Genomic DNA, 20,409 nt, shown 5'->3' with positions numbered 1-20,409 from the left:
TAGAGACAGAAAAATAGATTAGTAGTTTCCTAGGGCAAGAGTGATGAGGCTAGAGATGAATGGTATGTAACTGCTAATGGCCACAGGGATTCTTTTAGGAAGATAAAAAGTTCTAAAACTGCATTGGGGTGATGACTACACAACCACATGAACATACTAAAAAAAACTGAAATATACACTTTAAGTAGGTGAATTTATGGTATATTAGTTATATCTCAATAAAGCTGTTACACACACATGCGTGCACGCACGCGCGCGCGCGCGCACACACACACACACACTTGATAAAATGGCAAGAGCACCCACTCGTCTTAAGAGTCAGACCTAAGTTCAAATCCTGGTTCTACTAGTCATTACCTGAATGACCCTGACTTCTCACTGCATTAATTTTTTTATTTGTAAGATTAAGATAATAATAATATAACTACCTTTGCAACATGGCTGGGACATGAAGTAAGAAAACAGACACAAAAGGACTTTTGCACACAGCTGATTTCCTAAGATACTTATTTTCTCTTGGTAAACATCTCTTGTCACTAGACCAAAATAATCTTACTGATCAAAATATTTGAAACAAGGAGAGAAGGACATTTTTCTCATTTAATTTAAGTAGCTCTGTGGCTTTTCCCCACAAGCTAAAAGGAAAATGAACAGACCCCAAAATTTACAATGGGGAGTAAAAAAGCAAGTCCTGAATAAAGAAGGGGTCTAAGTACATACCCCAACTGCCTTCTTCCCCTGCAATTCAAACCTACTTTCTGTTTTACTCAGTATACTCCTACTACGATATCACCACTGAAATAGAAAGTAGCTGTTCAGGAGAAATAACGATTCCTAGTTCTGGGTTGGCAAGGACAATGAGGCTTCCCAGATTTTTAGTAGACACTTACCCTATAGTTGGAGGCCACACCAAGACATCAATGGTGGCAACAAAGATTGAAAGGAGAAAAGAACGGTTATTTAATACCTTTGTTTATAGAAGGGAAAACTGAAGGACTTGCCTATGGCCACACAGCAAGATCATATCCTCCCAGTCATATGGTAGGTATATAGCAAGAAACATGTTTTACAAAGCATTCTAGGCCCGAGGCTAGGAAAAATTGAATCTAATCCCAAATTTGCTAACAAATTGCTGAATTGTCTGAATAAATCAATCTCTCAGTTCCCTTCCTACATACCTATTGATTCAGAAATTTCACAAATAAAAGTAACTACCACATGAAAGGCATTGTGCTGAGATATTATGGTGAACAAAGCAGTCTGTTTACACGTAAGTCGACATTTCTGGAGCTTACAGAACAGAACTCCACAGAAGTCAGATACTAAAAAAATAAACAAGTCAATCATAACCTAATTACAACTTGTGATATACAGCTAATGTCAATCAGGAAGTAAGAAGTGGGTAGAAGAGCACACATGCCGAAGAACACCTCACCAACTTTAGATTACAAATCAGAAGGAGCTCGTCTCAGCTCTCTCCATCACAAACGGGGGCTCACTATTCTTTCCACATGTCACCTGACGGCCTGCTACTTTCTGTGGCTGGAAGCATCAGGGTCAACCACAAAAAACATAAAGCATACATATAACAAAGGCCAGCCAGATCCACCCGTTTCTGCACCTTTCTGTCCCTGAGTCTCCGTATCTTCAGCCTTAAAATATGGAGATAATATTATCTACTTCACAGTATTGTTCAGGAGATAAAATAGGAAAAAGTTCTCTGGAAGCTAATCTACTCCAGTGTGCCCACGGTGCTCAGCACAGAGTTAGGCACACTCACTATAGCTTCCGCATCTGTAAAATTGTGGTAACATCTGAACCCACCTCACAAAATGATTGGGAGAATTAAATGAGATAACATATACGTAAGGTACTTAGAGTTCCTGACATATAGCAACTCATAAAAACATTAGCTGCTATTAATGCCCTTAACATTTTCCCCTCAGTTTCCTTATTTGTAAAACAGGAATAACAGTAGTACCTAATTTTTAGGTTTGACTATGGAAATTAAATGAGCTAATATATTTGAAGACTTATAATAATACCTGGCATATAGTAAGTGCTATATAAGAATATGAGAGGCACCTGGGTGGCTCAGTCAGTTGCGCATCCGACTCTTGGTTTCCGTGCATGTTGTGATCTCAGAGTTGTGAGATTAAAAGCCCTGTGTTGGGCTCTGCACTCAGTGGGGAATCTGCTTAAGTTTCTTTCTCCCTCTTGCCCTCTGTCCCCTCTAAAATAAATAAATAAATCTTTTTAAAAAAAGATTTTATTATTATTATTAATTTTATCTTTGAGCTTTCTCTACAATTTCCATGTATATACACCACTGGTTCTCAGTCAGGATTGATTTTTTCCCCCCGGGGACATTTGGCAATGTCTAGAGACACTGTTGTTTGTCACAACTGGAGGGGCGGTAGATGCTACTGGCACCCAGTGGGTAAAGGACAAGAATACTGCTAAATACCTTACAATGCATAGAACAATTCCCCAATCCCAAACATAGATTTCTATAATCCAAAATATCAAGTGTCAAGGTAGAGAAACTCTGACATAGACTAAACAAATCACACAACTCTCTCTTCCTCCTCCTCTGAAATGCTAGAGTACTTTATTCGGATCTCTCTTCTAGAATTTATTAAACAGTTACATACATTTTAGACTGAAACAGGTTTTAGAGAGCCCTTCTTTACCAAGGTCAAAAATGAGCAAGTATTTTACAAAATAACAGAGTTTCAGTAGGAAATCCTGAACTGGAACCCAGGTATCCTGACTCCCAGACTAGTGCTCCTTCCATGGGACGAACTTAGATAACCCTGCGAGCACTTTCTCTTTCCCTTCCCTAATCCTTCTACACTTCTCCCTCTTCCTCTCCCTATCCCTCCTTCCCAGGTTTAGATCTGTTTCTTTTCTAGTACCAGAAGTGAGAGACAGAGACGACCTTTCTCCCCACCCTCCCAGTTGCCTACCTTTAGAAGGACTTGCCCTTGAGCTGCAGTATGGGCTTTGGACCAGAAGCCAAGAACTCTTCTTATTAGTCTTTTTTTTCGGGGGCCAAGCTGAGCTGCTCTAGCCACCTCTTTCTGCACTCTCCCAAGGTTAGGCAGGCATCCTTCCTGAAAGCATAACTTGGGTCAGACAACCTGGAGTAATTTCCTTTTCCCTGTCTATGGGAATGAACTAGCCTTAGGGAGGGGCCACAGGCAACTTGTAACAGCTTATGTTGGACTTTCTTCCCAGGAAGTGGTTTTGAAGAGAAAAAAAGACTATGGATATCTAGATGAAAGAAAACATGGAAAAAGAATAAGAGAAAAAAAAAAACTATCAATGGCTTTAAAAGAGTATTCAGCTGCATACAGGACATGTTTCAAACATTCCCACATCTAATACCTACCAGTACGTCAAGGACAAATGCCTGTCTCCTCAAAAATAGCCTTCCATGACCACTTCAGCCCAAGAAAATATTAAGCAAGTACTAATTTCGTGTCAGCCACTATGGTAACTTTATCTCATTTAATCTTCACAACCTGAGGTCATATTATCCCCATTTTGGAGATGAAGAAAATGATAAGAGAGGTTAAGTAACTTGCCTTATTGCCTTAGCCAATAAGTAGCAGAGCAGCAATTTATCCCCAGACATTTCAGACATCAAAACTAAGCTCTCAACTAATTTACCAAACTATTTCTCAAGACAATTTCCCCCTTCTTTGAACCTACATTGAATTTACTGTCTAATCACATATTAAGCAATTAATTTCAGGCTGTCTTGTCTTAACTACATATGCGTTAGATTTGTTCCAGACCTTGTGCTAGCCCCCGTGAATAAAAGATATAAATAGCAGGCAGTCTCTTCTCTAAGGCAAGACTTCTCAAACTGTTTTGACTCCAACCTACAGTAAGAATATGGTTTATATGGACACACAGTATACATGCACACACACACAATCTATAAATATAAAATTAAAACAAGTGTTTCACAAAACAGTCCTTGCTCTTTCTGTATACATGTATTCTGATTTTTTTTTCTGGCATATTCTGTTTGACTTTTTTAAAATGCTGGTCCAATGTACTATGCTAAATCAACAATCCGTGGGTTATGATTTACATAGCTGGAAAAAAAACACTGCCCTTGAGAGCTCCTGGATTAAAAGGGGAAATAAGACATTACTAACAATAAAAATAATTACAGTAACAGTAGTCAACATTTCAGGAACTCTTATTGTGTGTCTAGCACTATAATAAGCACTTTATGTGAATTATTTGGCTCCAAAATCCAATTCAGTTCTGCCTGTCCAATGTTCATATTCTTTTGACCACACCACAGTGCCTATGCAGCATGAGAACCATAATGAAGAACATTTCCATGAGGAAATGGGGGTAGGAGAAGGGAACAGTCAGGAAACTTCACAAAAGTGAAGATTTCTGAGTGTGTCTTAGAGAATAAATTTTAAAGAATTTGGCACAAGAACTCCTATAGGTGCTTCATAAATATCTGTGGGTAGAACCTTTTACCTTCTCCTGTGATACTGAAAAATAGTATGTTATTTTTAGACAGAAAACTATGAAATTTTTAACTGAAGCTGTCTCTCCTCATAGAAACCTCAAGGTACACCTGCCACATGTCACTTAAAAAAAAAAAAAAAGTTTCGTTTGGTAACAGTTTCTCTAGAAGAACTGTTTTTGGAATGACATCCAGTACTGGCTACCAGGAGACCAGGGTCTTAAATTTATGTGTGACTTTACCTCTCCAGGACTCAGTTATTAATCTATAAGATGATAGAAATAGGCCATATGATCACTAAGGTTCTTTCTAGTTCTAATAAGCTCTAATAATAAATTCTAGTGATTCTAGTACTAATAAATCCAGCAAGTCCATAAAAAAAATAAATAATTTTAATAAAATCCACTTACCCACAAAGACCTGAGGATGAATGTGAAACCCTAGAACTGAGCTCCTGGGTCTCTGTCTTGTCTGATCCCCTTAGCTGGATGTGGAATGAAAGATTCACACCCAAAGACTTGACATGCACTATCTCATCCACCAGAACCTAAGTTTCTTCATGTGAGAGGCTAGTGACTAGAAGCTGCTTAGGAGTAGATTTTAGTTCTAAGGGCCAAAATGTCACAGCATGAAAATGACTGTCTCTAGGAATAGAGAGCTCTCCATCATGGAAGTACGCCAGTGGATATTGAAAAAATATTTGGTAGGAATTTTGCAGAAGAAATTCAAACATGGGGTAAAATCTGTGTTAGATGTCCTTATAAGGAACTTTCAGTCCCAAAATTCTACAATTCTCTCTTCACACAACAACAGAAAGAATGGCCTTTAGCACACATTGGAGGGGAAAAATACACAAGAAGTTTCCTGCACTTTTCCATTCTCCTTCCCTCATACTTTCTGTATTTTGAATCCAGTACACTAGGTCATTCACAGCCAGAGACATCATGGCTATACTTGTCTGCTCTTTTCAGGATTTGTTTTTAATTTATGAGGAGGAAAGGATGGGTTTAATCGTCAAGGAAACAACCACTAAGTATATTTTCAGGGCCCTGGTCCACACCGGCAAATACCTCTCAGAAGAACACGTTATGAGAATGGTTCTACCCAGCAGTATCCAAACTCAAGTGGCCACTGGTTTCTCAGGGCACACAGATTAATGGCCCTCAAAGCATAAAATGAGGAACCTACTGTGGATACCTATGCCAGCCCCAGCCACCCAGACTAGTTGAAGACACTCCTGTAACTGGAGAATGAGGTATTATAAACTGAGTCCCTGCTGCCTCTACTGGGTGATCTTGAGCATTCATTGGTTCACTTTGAGCCTGAATAATTCCAATTATAAAATGTACCAATTGTAAAATTAATAAATAAGATGATCCATAAGACTTTTCCAGTACAGATACTGTTACTCTAATATAAAACTGAATTCTTATCATTTAATTAGCATCTATCTTAAATTCTCAAAAACATAAGTACAAAAATAATAGTAAATACTTAATACCTAATGAGCACATATTATGGCAGATGCAGTACTTGAAATGCTTACTTCCTTTCATCTTCACAGCAATCCTATTTTATATATGAGGAAATAAACTGAGAAAGATAAAGAAACTTGCCCAAGGGGTGCCTGGGTGGCCAGTGGGTTAAAGACTCTGCCTTGGGCTCAGGTCATGATCTCAGGGTCCTGGCATTGAGCCCCGCATCAGGCTCTCTGCTCAGCAGGAAGCCTGCTTCCCCCTTTCTTTCTCTCTCTCTCCATCTGCCCCCTCTCTGCCTACTTGTGATCTTTGTCAAATAAATAAATAAAATCTTTTTAAAAAAGAAAGAAAGAAAGAAAGAAAGAAAGAAAGAAAGAAAGAAAGAAAGAAAGAAACTTGCCCAAGTTCACAAAGGTGAGTAGGAGAGCCAGAGCTTCACCTAGACCTACAGATTCTAAGTCCAGTCCTCTTTCCACTAAATTCATGTCCAGGCTTCTACTCCAAAAAGCTATTACCTGGAAAAGTAAGAGAACAGCGAGTAAAGAGGGCTAAAGATTAACTTCAACCAGGTGGCAATGATCTGCTGTCTACAGCCAATAGAGAAATAAGCCACCAAAAGCCAAGAACCCTCCTAAGCTGCTAGAAGCAAGATTCATTTGAAATTCCTCCCAACTCTACCTTCTCCATTAGTCTCCAAAAGATAGATGGGCCTGGGGACCAATAATAGGCCAAGAAAGTATGTTTCCATCTAAGCAATCCAAATGAGACAGAGGCCAACTTATCTGACCAGTCCTTCTCAACTGCTACTGATTTATGCAGTTGCCTCCTCTCCCAGGAAGCCTGATGCATGACCTCGGCCTCTCCAAGAGAGGCCTTCATTCATTCCTCCAGATCTGGATCCTAATTCCAGAAGAAGCTATGCCACCTTAAGGATGGGAGACATAGCCATCAGCTATGAATGCCCACCTTTCCCTCTGCTGGCTAAAGGAAAAATCTAAGGAGGAAAGTGTGAGAAAAACATCTAGGCTTAGGAGACATCTCGGTCCACTGCTCTGCTGTTCTATCTGTAGAAATGTAGAAAGGATAATACACAAGCTATGGCTTGCCCAAAGATATTAGCAAAACCAACCCCTTTCTTTACATGGAGAAGTCCTTTGAAATCACTCAATCCAATGGTTTCCAAGCTTTTTAAAAAGTCTCTCAAACTCTTTTTGTCCCATCAAATCTTACAGAAACACCAATATTTAAACAGATAAATGTAGTTCTGCTCTGGCTGAAAAGGAGGAGGGAAAGCTCCACTTCCTCAGCCTCTTCCCACTTCCCAGTCTCACCACAACAGACTGTGAAGTTGCACTTCAAAACCCTGAGACTCTATTTAACATCTCCTTATTTTACTTAAGGACACTGGTGTCCAGAGGGAGAACATGACTTTGTCAAGATCACGCAGTTAGTGCCAAAGCTGGAACGCAAATTCAGATGTACTGACTTAAATGGCAGTCAATTTCCCACCTCATCACACTATTCCTTTGAGATGATCACATGAAAATGAATGTGAAAGGGGTTTTAAAAGTTCCAAGTGCCAGAGGCTTGTATAGTTCCTTTAGTTAATTTTCTCTATAGGTAAAAGAATCAAAATGCTCAGATTTCCAAGGTTAATTTCACCAGGTAGCACTCAAGAGCAAAGAAATCCTCTCATATTCTCCAACTTCTCAATAAAATGTCTATTTATAAGAACAGGCATGAATTATGCTACCAACGTAGAAAGACTGATAACAAATAGATAAGACTCAGGAAGCTTCTGCAGGACTCCCTGCTCCCTGTGTCCTGAGAAACCATCTCTTAAAGACATACAGGAATTTTCCTGATATCCACCATGCCTGGAACATGGAATAGAATCTAAACCTGTGTATTACATGAAGTTAACTTCTTAGGGGTGCCTGGATGGCACAGTTGGTTGAGCATCTGACTCTTGGTTTCAGCTCAGGTCATGATCTCAGAGTCCTGAGATCCAGCCCTGTGTCAGGCTTTGTGTTCAGCACAGAGACTGCTTGGGGTTCTTTCCCTCTGCCCCTCCCACTCATGCTTTCTCTCTCTCTCTCTCTCTCTCTCTCTCTCAAAAATTAATTAATTAAAAAATTTTAAATACAGTTAACTCCTTAATAAATGATGTGAACAGCCTGGGCCTCAAAGTTTCTCAAAAACTGCAGTAGCCAGCCTCCAAGACACTATCCAATGGTCCCTGCCTCCTGGTATTTGCACCTTTGTGCATTCTTTCCCACCTAGTAGAAGGGTTGGTCTGTGTAACCAAAAGAACACAGAAGTGCTAGTATGTCATTTCTGTAATTAGATTATAAAAGAAACTACAGCTTCTGTTTGGGTTGCTCTTTTCTCTCTCAGATCACTCATTGTGGGGAAGCCAGTAGAGAGGCCATGTGGCAAGGAACTGAAGTCATCAGCCTGCCAACAGCCAGCAAAAAACTGAAGCTGGCCAATAACCAGATGAACGGGTGTGGAAGGGGATCCACTAGGCCCAGTTGAGCCTCCAGATGATTTTAGCCCTGGGCAACAGCTCCCCTGTAATCTCAGCTGAGACACTCAGCCAGAACCACCCAGCTTGGCCTCTCTAAAATTCCTCACCCTCAGAAACTGTGTAAGATAATAAATGTTCATTTTTTAAGCTGCTAAATTTTGCAGGCAATTTATTTAAGCAAAAGTACATAACTAATACAACCATGAAACTAAGGCTTCTGGGTTTACATCAGAAAGCCCATTGTGAAACCAAAACTCCAGCTGAAACAAAACCTAAGGCATCTAGGGTTGGGGCTTCCCCTTAAACAGTAACTGTCTCCACTGTTTACTCATAAGGTAACCAGCTGAAAGTCACTTCGTCTCTCTTAGCTGTGGTTTCCTTAGTGAATATACAGGGATAGCTCCCTTGCAGATTATGGTGAGGATTAAATGAGAACAGCTTGTAAAAGCACCTTTAAAACAGTGTAAAACTATACAAATTAAAACAACTTTAAAACAGTATAAAACTATACTAATAAAGACTTTGGAAGGTATCCCACCAAGCACATTCCTAACAGTCATCAAAAAGAAGATGACTCTGTTCGGTGAAGTCAAATGGAATGGTTTCTTTTTTACATTTATCCAACTGTATTAAAGGTATTTCCCTCTATCACTGCCCCTCATAATAACAAAAAGCAACAATTACCAATGCTTGTTATTACATACGAAATATAGTGCTAAGCGATTTCACATTATTTTCTCATTTAATACTCCATTTAACATGCAAGGAAACAGAAACTGAGAGAGGTTAAAGTGATTTGGTTAGTAATGAAGACAGAACTGAAATGCACATCCATGCAGCTCCAAAGATCATGTTCTTTCCACTAAACCAATATGCTGCTTATTATATCTAGGAGCCTGAAAGTATCCAAAACAAAAGACAATCAGCTACAACTTAAAAGAACTGAAAAATGAAAGACAAAGAAAGAAAGATCACCTTTCAAGTTAATGGGGAAATAAAAAGATTCAGGAGATGTGGATTTTGGTCTTGTCTATGACACCAAGAAGTTGTAACACCTTGGGCATGTTATCTATCAGTGAAAATTTTAAAAAACCCTCATATTTGCATAGTACTTTGGAATCTACAAAGCATTCTGAAGTATCTGCAAATATTTGCTTGTCACAGCAAACCTTGAAGGTAGTTTCAATTCTCTCCATTCTACAAATGAGAAAGTTGAAACTCAAAAAATTATTTTGAGTTATTAAACAGCTGATATATGCCAGAAATAATACACCTAGATTTCTTTATTATCAAAGGTACCTGAGACACAGTAGTTTTATTGAATGTCCAAAGGTCACAGCAAGGACAAGAATCCAGGTTCCTTCTTACTCCCCTAATCCAGTGCCACAACCAGGTATACAAACCTGGAGTGCTTTTTAAAAACACTAATGCCCATACCCCATACCTACCTTTACCCCCCAAATTTAATTTATTTGGTCCTGCCTGGGTGGAATCAAAATATCAACACAATTTTAAGCTTTCTAGGAATGGTCACACTTGAGAATTACTGCCCTAATCCCAAGAGTCACAGATTAAGAAATGTTATGATTCACCCTCATTTTCTAATGTCAAATTCCTTGAAGGAAGCCATCTTTTTTTTTTTTTCAAATTCATCACATTTACAAAGAAAAAGATCTTCTATTATTACAAATGACTGTGTAAGTTAAAATAATTTTATTTTTGTTACCTAAGAATAAATTTTTATGCAATATGCAATCAACATCTTACTGGTCAAGACTGCATATGTGGCATTAATAAAATTGCTTATAGAAAAAAAAAAGTTGCCCATAATAGTATACTGTGAACAAAAATGACTAAGAAGAAAATTGAAGTAATCTTGTTTCTCTAAATATCCCTGCTTGGGGATCTCAGAACTCCTTGGTTCTACCAAGATGAATTTACCCGGAGTGTCCTCTTAAGAGGGTTTGGATATTATACAGACTTGTCTCATAATATCTCCACTTCTCTCTAATTCAACTCTTATCTGACCAAGTTCTTTCCTTAACCCTCAAGCCTATGGTTATGGGTTTGCACTGTGTCTCCCAAAATAAGATATGTCAAAGTCCTAAACCTTAGTATCCTGGAATGCAATTTTATTTGAAAAAAAAGTCTTTTAGAAAGGTAATCAAGTTAAAATGAAGTTATTAGGGTGGGCCTTAATGCAATATGACCTGGGTCCTTATAAGAAAGAGAAATTTGGAAACAAATTTCCAAATTCCAGCGAGGCAGTTTCAGCCTGTGCTTACTAAGAAGTTCAGACACACACACACACACACACACACACACACACACACACACACACACACGACTAAAAAAAAGACACAGGGAGAAGATGTTCATCTATAAGTCAAGGAACAGCTGAGGCTACTGGAAGCTAGGAGAAGGGCATGGAACAGATCCTTCCCTCATACCCTCAAAGGGAGCACGGCCCTGCTAATACCTTGATTTTGGACTTGTGGCCTCCAGAACTGAAAGAATATAATTTTCTGTTGTTCTAAATCAACTAGTTTGTGGTATTTTGCTACAGGAGGTCTAGGAAACTAATCATCTGCCTTTCTCTAAACCTTAAAGTTTGCACCCAATTTATTTGGTAGAACTATTCAATTTCTTAGCATATACATCCTACTGTCCTAATGAAATCAAAGCGTCTTGAGGGCAGGAACACCATTTTATACTTCTTCTTTGTAATCTACTACTCTTAGGGAGAGACTGACTCAGAAAAAACATTCAGGAAACATTTGCTCACTTGATCACTTCCTGGAAAATGCTCAACAACCACTACTCTTGTTTTAGAATTTAACACCCAGAAAATCAATCACTTATCCAACTTCCATAATTCTGTTACACTGGATGTAGCTATTCGTTTTTAAAGATTTTATTTATCTATTTATTTGATAGTGAGAGTGAAAGCACAAGCAGGGGAAAGGGGGAGAGGGAGAGGGAGAGTCAAGACTTCTCACTGAGCAAGGAGCCCAACACTGGGCTTGATCCCAGGAGCCTGGGATCATGACCTGAGCCAAAGTCACAGACTTAACCGACGAAAGCCACCCAGGTGCCCCTGGAATTGGATATTTTTAAATCAACATTCTTCTCCATGAGTTTTTGGTATATATAATACCACTTACTCTCTGGTACCTGTAAGTGAAAAACTCACAGTATCATAGAATCTTACACTGTTTGGGACTGGGAGAAAGTTTACAGAACATCTAATGCAATCCTAACATGGTATTTTCCTCAAATGCATACATACTATTTCTCCTTTGTCGTTGTTGTTGTTGTTTTAATTTTTTTTTAAGATTTTATTTTTAAGTAATCTCTCCAGCCAATGTGGGGCTCAAACACACAACCCTGAGATCAAGAGTCACATGCTCCATCAACTGAGACAGCCAGGCGACCCACTCTCTTTTATGATAAATGCCACATTCTCCCTTGTCCATTGTATTAGTTACTGGCTTACAGGGTTCCTTCTCACCATGCCACCTCCCATTAGGCTATACACACATCAGGGGCTGAGAGTCTGTCATTGATTCCTAGTGCTTATCATGGTTCATAGTACATTACATGCTCAATCAATATTTCCTAAAGTATTGTTTTCTCTTTCTTTGCCACTAGTCTATGATCTCCAAGAGAGGAACTGGATCTTACTTACCTTCATATATCTACAGCTTAGCACAGCAAGTAGCATAAAATAAATACAATAATATTTGTTGCTCATGTAATAAAAATGTTTCACTCACTCTTTCTGTGCTAGGCTGTTCTAGCCCATGAATTTACTAAGAAATTTAGATGCCCAACAATCAACAAGCAAAAAGTAGCAAATCAAAATAGAGCCAATTTTTAATCCAAAAGGAAAAATATATTGGCAAGATATTTTAAGAGGTTAAATGTTGAGGTATCTTATGTTAGGTCCCAAAGACCTCACAGTTGCCTGGGAAGACAGAAAGTAGAGATTGCAAACAGTTATATCTCAGAAATCCACTCAGGTAACTCTCAAAAGAGCAGACATAATTTTCTGCTTAACTGACATATGTCCAATAACAGTACCCAAACATAAACAGACTAAGAACAACAGCCTGGCCAAGCACCTTGTCTCCACTGGTGTGAAGAGAGATCCAAGCCAGCATCAGAAAAACACTCATTCAGACTTCCAAAAAACTTTTCAGTTCAAAAATAGGCTCTAGTGACTTCCTAAAGGAATCCTCTAGTTTGTGCTGAAGCCCAGAGAAAGGGGAAGCAACCCCAAAAAGACCTCAACACCTTTTCAAATTGGTGAAGCTCAGTGGAAGCTCAACAGAAGCTCATTCTTGCAATGTGAATGTCACCTCCTCTCCGGAGCCTTCACTGCCTCTTCTCCCTTCCCACTCCTTGCATAGATAATACTTGGTACATCCCTCTATTATACATTCATCACTGAATGTTATAATAACTTTAGTATTTTTCTCTCCCACTAGAGCAGACACACAATAATCAAAGCTCCAAAAAACAAAGAGCTGTTCTTTCCCAAGCTAAGACCTCAGGTACCCTGGTTAGTCTTAATCCCAGGAGAAAAAGGAAAAAGGGTGAAATGTTTTAAAATGGCTGCCTGTTTACCATGTACTATCTAAGAGCCATGGATTTGTATACTGTGATTCCTCTTTTTTTTTAAATTTAAACTCAATTTACCAACATATAGTACTCATTAGTTTCAGATATAGTGTTCTATAATTTGGCAGTTGCATGTAACACCCAGTGCTCTTCACCCATTTACCCCATTCCTCCACTAGCCTCCCCTCCAACAACCCTCAGTTTCCTATAGTTAAGAGTCTCTCATGGATTTTCTCCCTCTCTGATGACTTCCCCTTCAGTCTTCCGTCCCTTTCCCTATGATCCTCTGCGCTATTTCTTATATTCCACATATAACTGAAACCATATAATTGTCTTTCTCTGACTTACTTTGCTCAACATAACACCCTCCAGTTCCATCCACGTCAATGTAAATGGTAAGTATTCTTCTTTAAAGTATAATGATCTGGTCAGTATGGTAGACAGATACACACACACTTCAGAACACCAAGCCCTGTTTGTTTGAATCCTAGACCCTCTTCAGAAATCAGGAAAATTTCATACTTCTTAGAATAATAAGGAACTTACAGGTCACCACGGCCAAGTTCCTCATTTTACAGAGGGAAACTGAGGCTCAAAAAGGGGAAAGGATTTAGTCAAGGTCCCATAGTCTTCCAGAAGCAAACTCTTGTTTTGATTACTAGTTCAGTGCAATTTCTGATGTATCTCCTCTTAAAAAAAAAGAAAAAGAAAAAAATTCCAGGGGTACCTGGGTGGCTAAGTCACTAAGCATCTGCCTTTGGCTTAGGTCATAATCCCAGAGTCCTGGGATGGAGTCCTGCATCGGGCTCCCTGCTCAGTGGGAAGCCTGCTTCTCCCTTTCCCACTCCCCTTGTTTATGTTCCCTCTCTCACTGCACTCTCTCTATCAAATAAATAAATAAAATCTTTTTAATTAATTAATTAATTAACCAATCCATTCATTCATTCCAGGAGCACCTGGATGGTACAGTCAGTTAAGTGTCAAACTCTTGGTTTCAGCTCAGGTCATGATCTCGAGATCCAGCCCCAAACAGGCTCCACACTCAGCAGAGGGTCTGCTTGAGCATCTCTCTCCCTCTCCCTTCCCTCTGGTGCACTCTCTCTCTCTCTCTCACTAAAAATAAATAAATGTTTTTTAAAAATTCCAATCTCAAAAATGAGGATTTAGGGAGGTAATTTGTCCAAGGTCCTATACCTAGTAGATGATGAAGTCAAAACCTAAACCTAGGGGCGCCTGGGTGGCTTAGTGGGTTAAGCCTTTGCCTTTGGCTTGGGTCACAATCTCAGGGTCCTGGGATCGAGCCCCTCGTCGGGCTCTCTGCTCAGTGGGAGCCTGCTTCCCCCTCTTTCTGCTTGCCTCTGCCTACTTGTGATCTCTATCAAATAAATAAATAAATAAATAAATAAATAAAATTTTAAAGACCTAAACCTAGGACATCTCCTGGGAAGGCCTAGCCTCTAACTTCCACTTACTTCCATCGTGAAGTTTTGGAACTCCAAATATAAATGCAACTTCATTTTCTTTATCTCTAACTTCCTTTGAAGTTTGCTTCTAGTTAAATTTGGCAGATTAAAAACACATTTACCTATGTTCCTACCTAAAATCACACTGAAATGATAATAAAGGTAAAAACCTCAACGAGGAAGAGAATGGGTAGCAGACATCAAAAGATGACAGATCTCAACAAATTTTTAGAGTATACATAGTGAATGGAGGATTTGTGACCTAAAAAAAAAGGCAAAAGAAGCTGTAATTTACAGCACAGCAAGGTCCCTGAACAGCAGAGATGTGTGGTACTTGGACTGCACGATCACATCCCCTAGAAAGAATCACTGGAATAAAACACCTAAAAGATTAGGCCTAGGAAGTATAAACCATTTGCCCCAAATCACATAAGGCTAACAAGAGCTTGAATCCAGGTCTTCTCATTTTTGTTACCTTTCTGTAATGGATTTGCTATTAGACAACTTAAGAAAATACAGAATAACTCAATAGCCCATGTCACAAAACAAGGAGACAGAAATGTTTCCCAAGGTCTACCATTTGACCTCCTTTATCAACTCCATAAAAGTTCTTTGTGTTTAGGCTCTCCCTGGTGAGAACTTAGACTATTCAAACAGTTGGAGTAAGAACCCCATATTCCAATTCATATTCCAATTGTCTGATTCTGCAGTTCTGAAAAAGTAGGTTAACAGCACCTGACAAAATATGACAAAGCTTGGAAGCCAAAGATTTCAGAAGCACCGTTTCAGGTCAAAGCTGAGCTCATCCACATTACCCATGATAGTGCGAGAGCAGCAGCTTTTTATTCCTTTTTAGAACAGAACATGCCCTAAGGTAGGTGTTGTTACATCTGCTAACCAGCTAAAAGAGATCCATTTGTGAATGCCAAATTATAGGGCTGCCTACAGTACCGATTAAGGCATTAACAACTCCAGACCATTTCTTAGTACGCAGCAATTACGTGAGTGCCACCACTATTTGCACCTTACTCTCATTTGAACTCTTATCCATCACTGCATTAAACACACACTCACTTCACGTTTTTCTGATATGCACAGAAAGAATACTGAATGAGGAGTCAGAAGAATAGTTCTAAACAAAGCTCAAGTTTTGAAGTCAGCAAACAGGTTTGAAACACAGTCCTTTGAGTTACCAACTCTGAGATCATAAATAGATCACTAATCTCCAGGCCTCAATTACCTCACCTGTAAAATGAGCTTAATACTCTACGAGAGACCTGTTGTGAAGAGTAAGTGAGAATACATGGCAACTTGCACAGCAGTAGGGCACTGAGCAAACGTTAGTTGTCTCTTTTGTTGACCATCTATATGACAGGTACTTTCAACACTGGAAGGGCTGCTGTTTGAGGAACTGTTTAGGGAGAGGAAGGATAGATGAACAAGTAAAATTACAATACAATACAGTACAAACAAGTGCAATAAAATAAATGTTGCCATAGCTATTGGAATAAAGTATCACATAAACACTGGAAAAAAGGGTGTTCTGTCTAGAACAGAAGGAACATGTCAGGGAAGGTATCAGAGACGGATATTTTAACTGGGCCTCGAAGGTTGTTGAGCAGAAGTACAACAAGCAAAGAAAAACATATTACACACACACAAAAAAAAAAAAACCTCTGAGAAACAAGTCAGGGATACATGAAAGAGGTATATATGGCTTATCTAAGCAACAGTGAAAAAACTTGAGAGAAGAGAATGAGTTACACAGAACAAGAAAATTAGCATAAAGAGCCTGCCCATAGGAATTTTTTGTGGAGAGAAAGTGCTATGAGAGGCAAGGAGAGGTAGTTGTCTTAGAAACTCATGAAGAAAATATTTACTAAAAAAGAAAAGAAATAAAATCACCACTGACATTATAAAGGATGATAAAATGGAGAAGAGCTTGACTTTACTTTGTATGACCCAAGGGTCAGACTTATGAAGGTAGATGGAAATTAAAGAGTGACATAAAAATGGCCCACGGATATTAATCACATACAGAGTGGAGCGTTTGGAATTTAAAAGGAAATATCCCTTCTTTAAGTGGTGAAATTAGCCCAGAGAACTCAAAGAAGACAACTCATATCTACTGGTGAAGGAACCCAGGTTTTCTCTTCTTCTTTGGGGGCAGGACTTGACTTTATGGGGCTTTGATGCAACCAGGTTTGAGGAAGGTAGTTCGCACTTCCTGAGGCTTTACACAATTCAATCAACCTCAAAAGGGAACACTTGCCCACACAAAAACAGCCTAATAAAGAAAACTAAACTAAAGCAGGCAACTGACTTTAGAGGAAACTAGAGAGGGGACTTAAAATGAGAGGGATCATAGGGCTGCAGAACAACACTGGCATCAATTATGTGTTACTTCGTTAATGGAGGGGTGCACCTGCTGTGATGGGCACCAGGAGATGTCCGGAAGTGCTGCATCACTATACTGCACACGAATATCACACTCTATGTTAACGGAAATTTAAAAAAAAAAAAAAAAACTTCAAAAAAATGTAAAAAAAAATTATTCCATTTGTTCCTTTACAATAGGAATACACAGATCTGAATCAGACAAGACCTCTACCTTCAAGGAGTTCCCATTCTAGTAAGGTAGACAGACATGGCAATCAGTGATTATCTTTGAGTCATAAAGACCTGGGTTCAAATCCTACATCTACCTTTTACTAGCTAAGGCAAGTAATTTCCTTTATCTAAACTCTATATTCCTTATCTGTGAAATTGAGGGCATCAGCCTAACTCAAAAGGTTACTAAGCATTTGGTGAAATAATGTATTCAAAGCACCCAGGAGACTGTCTGATCTATAATATACATGATTAGTTAATGGCTTACATGAGAGTATTCTTTGGGGGGAGGAAGAAGGAGGGAACCTTTTAGCATTTCCCATAGCTTTCCCATAATTCTGGAACTTCTGAGGAAATGCTGTTTGCCTGATCATGCAGATTTTATGTTCTCTAGCTCTTGTGCATTAGAACCACCAACCCCATCCCAGGATTAAACACCAGAAAGAGGAACCCAGCAGGTGCCACACAATGACCAGGAATGAAGGAAATAGTTTTCTGGCCTAACCAAGGTAGTAAAGGGAAGTTGGTGGTAAAGCAAAGCTTAAAAAAACCCAAGACCTGAAATCTCACAAATCTATCAGGTTAAAGACTATAAAAGCCTGATTTATGATAAATATCTCAGCAAATTAGAGCTTGGATAAGAAATTAGGGACCACCACGTATTTATGGACCCCTACATGCCACAATACTTCTCCATTTGAGGTCGTCATTCTTTCAATAAAAATACCTCACATATCTACTGTAGGTCAGGTATTTGGGCCAACAGAGGACTTAGACATATTCCCAACACTTTGGGACATTTATGTCAGAGACTGAGATCACTATGAGAAAAGGTTTCACCACAAACATTCTCACATACAGATACTCGGTGGCCTGCAGGCAGCAGTAATGAAAAATAACATTACTTTTCCCATTTCCATTCTCCCTTCTGAGTTTCCCAGCCACCAAATTTCCTCTACCTCTTCTTCAATCAATTCACCACATTCAATGTCTACCGTCTCTACAGGGCCTTCCTTGGATAGAAGAAAGAGCCTAACAACAGGCCACTAGAGTTTAGAACAGAAACCTGACTAACCGCAAAGCTCATACCTTACCCAACCCACCTACAGCCTCTGAATCAAACTTTACAAAATAGTCTTAAACCTCAGAAGAACAAGTTCTGCTATATCTACTTTAAGTCTCCAGAGGAACAGTTCTGAGAAGATAGAACTAAGTCTTCTGAGAAGATCTCACATACTGAATACCTATTATGCATGAGGCACCATTATGAATGCTTTACATACACTACTGTCCTCAAAACAGCTCTTTGCAAGGGAGTTAATATTGTCCCAATTTTACAAAGGAAAAGCTGTGTTCACAGCAACTGAGTGACTTGCCCAAAAATTATGCAGTCAATAGGTGATAGAGCCGAAATCCATAGACGAATTGGCCATGTTCACTTTATTTTTTTTAAGATTTTTATTTATTTATTTGACAGAAATCACAAGTAGGCAGAGAGGCAAGCAGAGAGAGAGAAGGGGAAGCAGGCTCCCTGCCGAGCAGAGAGCCCGATGCGGGACTCGATCCCAGGACCCTGAGATCATGACCTGAGCCGAAAGCAGAGGCTTAACCCACTGAGCCACCCAGGTGTCCTGGCCATGTTCACTTTAATCTTTTTTCCACTGCATCTCACAGTTTATCCTAATGATAACCCTGTAAGGCAGGTAAAAGAAAGATCAGTATTATCCCATTTTATAAATGAGGAAACTCATACTTGAGGAGGTGGTACTACTTTCTCAGGAACAAGTCAGTAAGTGGCAGAGCCATGGTTCATTCCCAGATCTTTTCCACTACTCAACATTTCCTCCTACACTGTATCCTGCAGAGGAGTGTGGTGGAAATGTACTTAACAGAGAGTCCAAAGTGCCGAGATGTGTTCCTGACTCTGTAACTAGCTTATTGTATAACACTGGGTGAGTTGCTTTCCTTTCCAGTCCCAGCCCCATAGGTAGCAGCTACTGAGATGTTCATGATCAAGAAGAACCCTCTGTCATTTATGAACTCCTTTTCAGGGAGGGAGTGATAGTGGTCAAAAAGGATGTCCACATGCCTAACACCATGAGCTGGCAGATAAGAATGTATCCAATCTTCACATTATCAAGGCCATGCCATCTCTCAGATCATGAGGCTACATAAAGGAATACATTGCCTAGAGACATTTCTACTGGAAACTTACCAACAAGGTTATCTAGTATCTCTGGGATTACCTCCACCTGCCCGCTGAAATTGTGCCTGCCACTCTGCACCACAGCAGTCTTGAGACTGAAAGGCCACAGTCTAAAGGTCTGAGGGGAGAGCCACCTGCAAGACCCACACAGGGGAAGCTAACAGAGACACCTACAAACAAAGTGCTGTGTCCCTTGGTGCTGACAAGAAAGCTGAGGCTGGGGCAGGGGCAGCAACTAAATTCCAGTTTAGAGGTGAATTTGGTCCTGGACATGGTCAGCCACCTCAGTAAAGCTGGAGGAGACTGTTTTGTGTTGAATAAGTCTGTAGTCAGAAAAAAAAAAGTTTTTTAAAATATTGACTAAGTTATTTTTCTTCTGTTGGCTCATTTTCTCATCCATAAAATAAGGGTGTTGAGTTGGATAACCCTTACATAGGTTGCCCTTCAGCTGTTAATCTAGGTTTTAATTAGTACCAATGAGTGTATGAGAAGTTTCTTTGATCTCCTTGCCACCCAGTAGTAACTTTCTAAAAGAAACAAACGTTAGGGCGCCTGGGTGGCTCAGTTGGTTGGGCAACTGCCTTCGGCTCAGGTCATGATCCCGCAGTCCCAGGATCAAGTTCTGCATCGGGCTCCCAGCTCTATGGGGAGTCTGCTTCTCCCTCTGACCTTCTCCTCTCTCATGCTCTCTCACTCTCTCTCTCAAATAAATAAATAAAATATTAAAAAAAAAAAAGAAAGAAACATTAGCTGTTATTTGTAGAATAGATAAGGTGAGAAGTGCTCAGCATAAGAGTAAAAATTGTTCATTCAATTTCATTCCTTCCTTCCTTCCTCAAACATCCTAGATGTAAACACAGAAAAGACCACAAGCCACCTAACAATGCAACATTGGTACATCCAATAACTAGCACATCAAATAGAATACCAATGATGTCTAGAAGGGAAGAGTAATGTCCATGATTGGCCCTTCTTTCCACTACTGAATCCACAACACT

The 20,409-nt window shown here is 39.5% G+C and overlaps 1 pseudogene; it reads left to right on the top strand.

Moving 5' to 3' along the window:
• Positions 1-19,717, top strand: part of LOC116865260 — a 40,117-nt pseudogene extending 20,400 nt beyond the window's left edge.
• Positions 19,718-20,409: the final 692 nt, after the last annotated feature.

The sequence above is a fragment of the Lontra canadensis genome, unplaced genomic scaffold, assembly GCF_010015895.1.
Source record: "Lontra canadensis isolate GAN:19392208 unplaced genomic scaffold, GSC_riverotter_1.0 scaffold7, whole genome shotgun sequence".
NCBI lineage: Eukaryota > Metazoa > Chordata > Mammalia > Carnivora > Mustelidae > Lontra > Lontra canadensis.
This window is presented reverse-complemented; position numbering and strand designations above follow the sequence as displayed.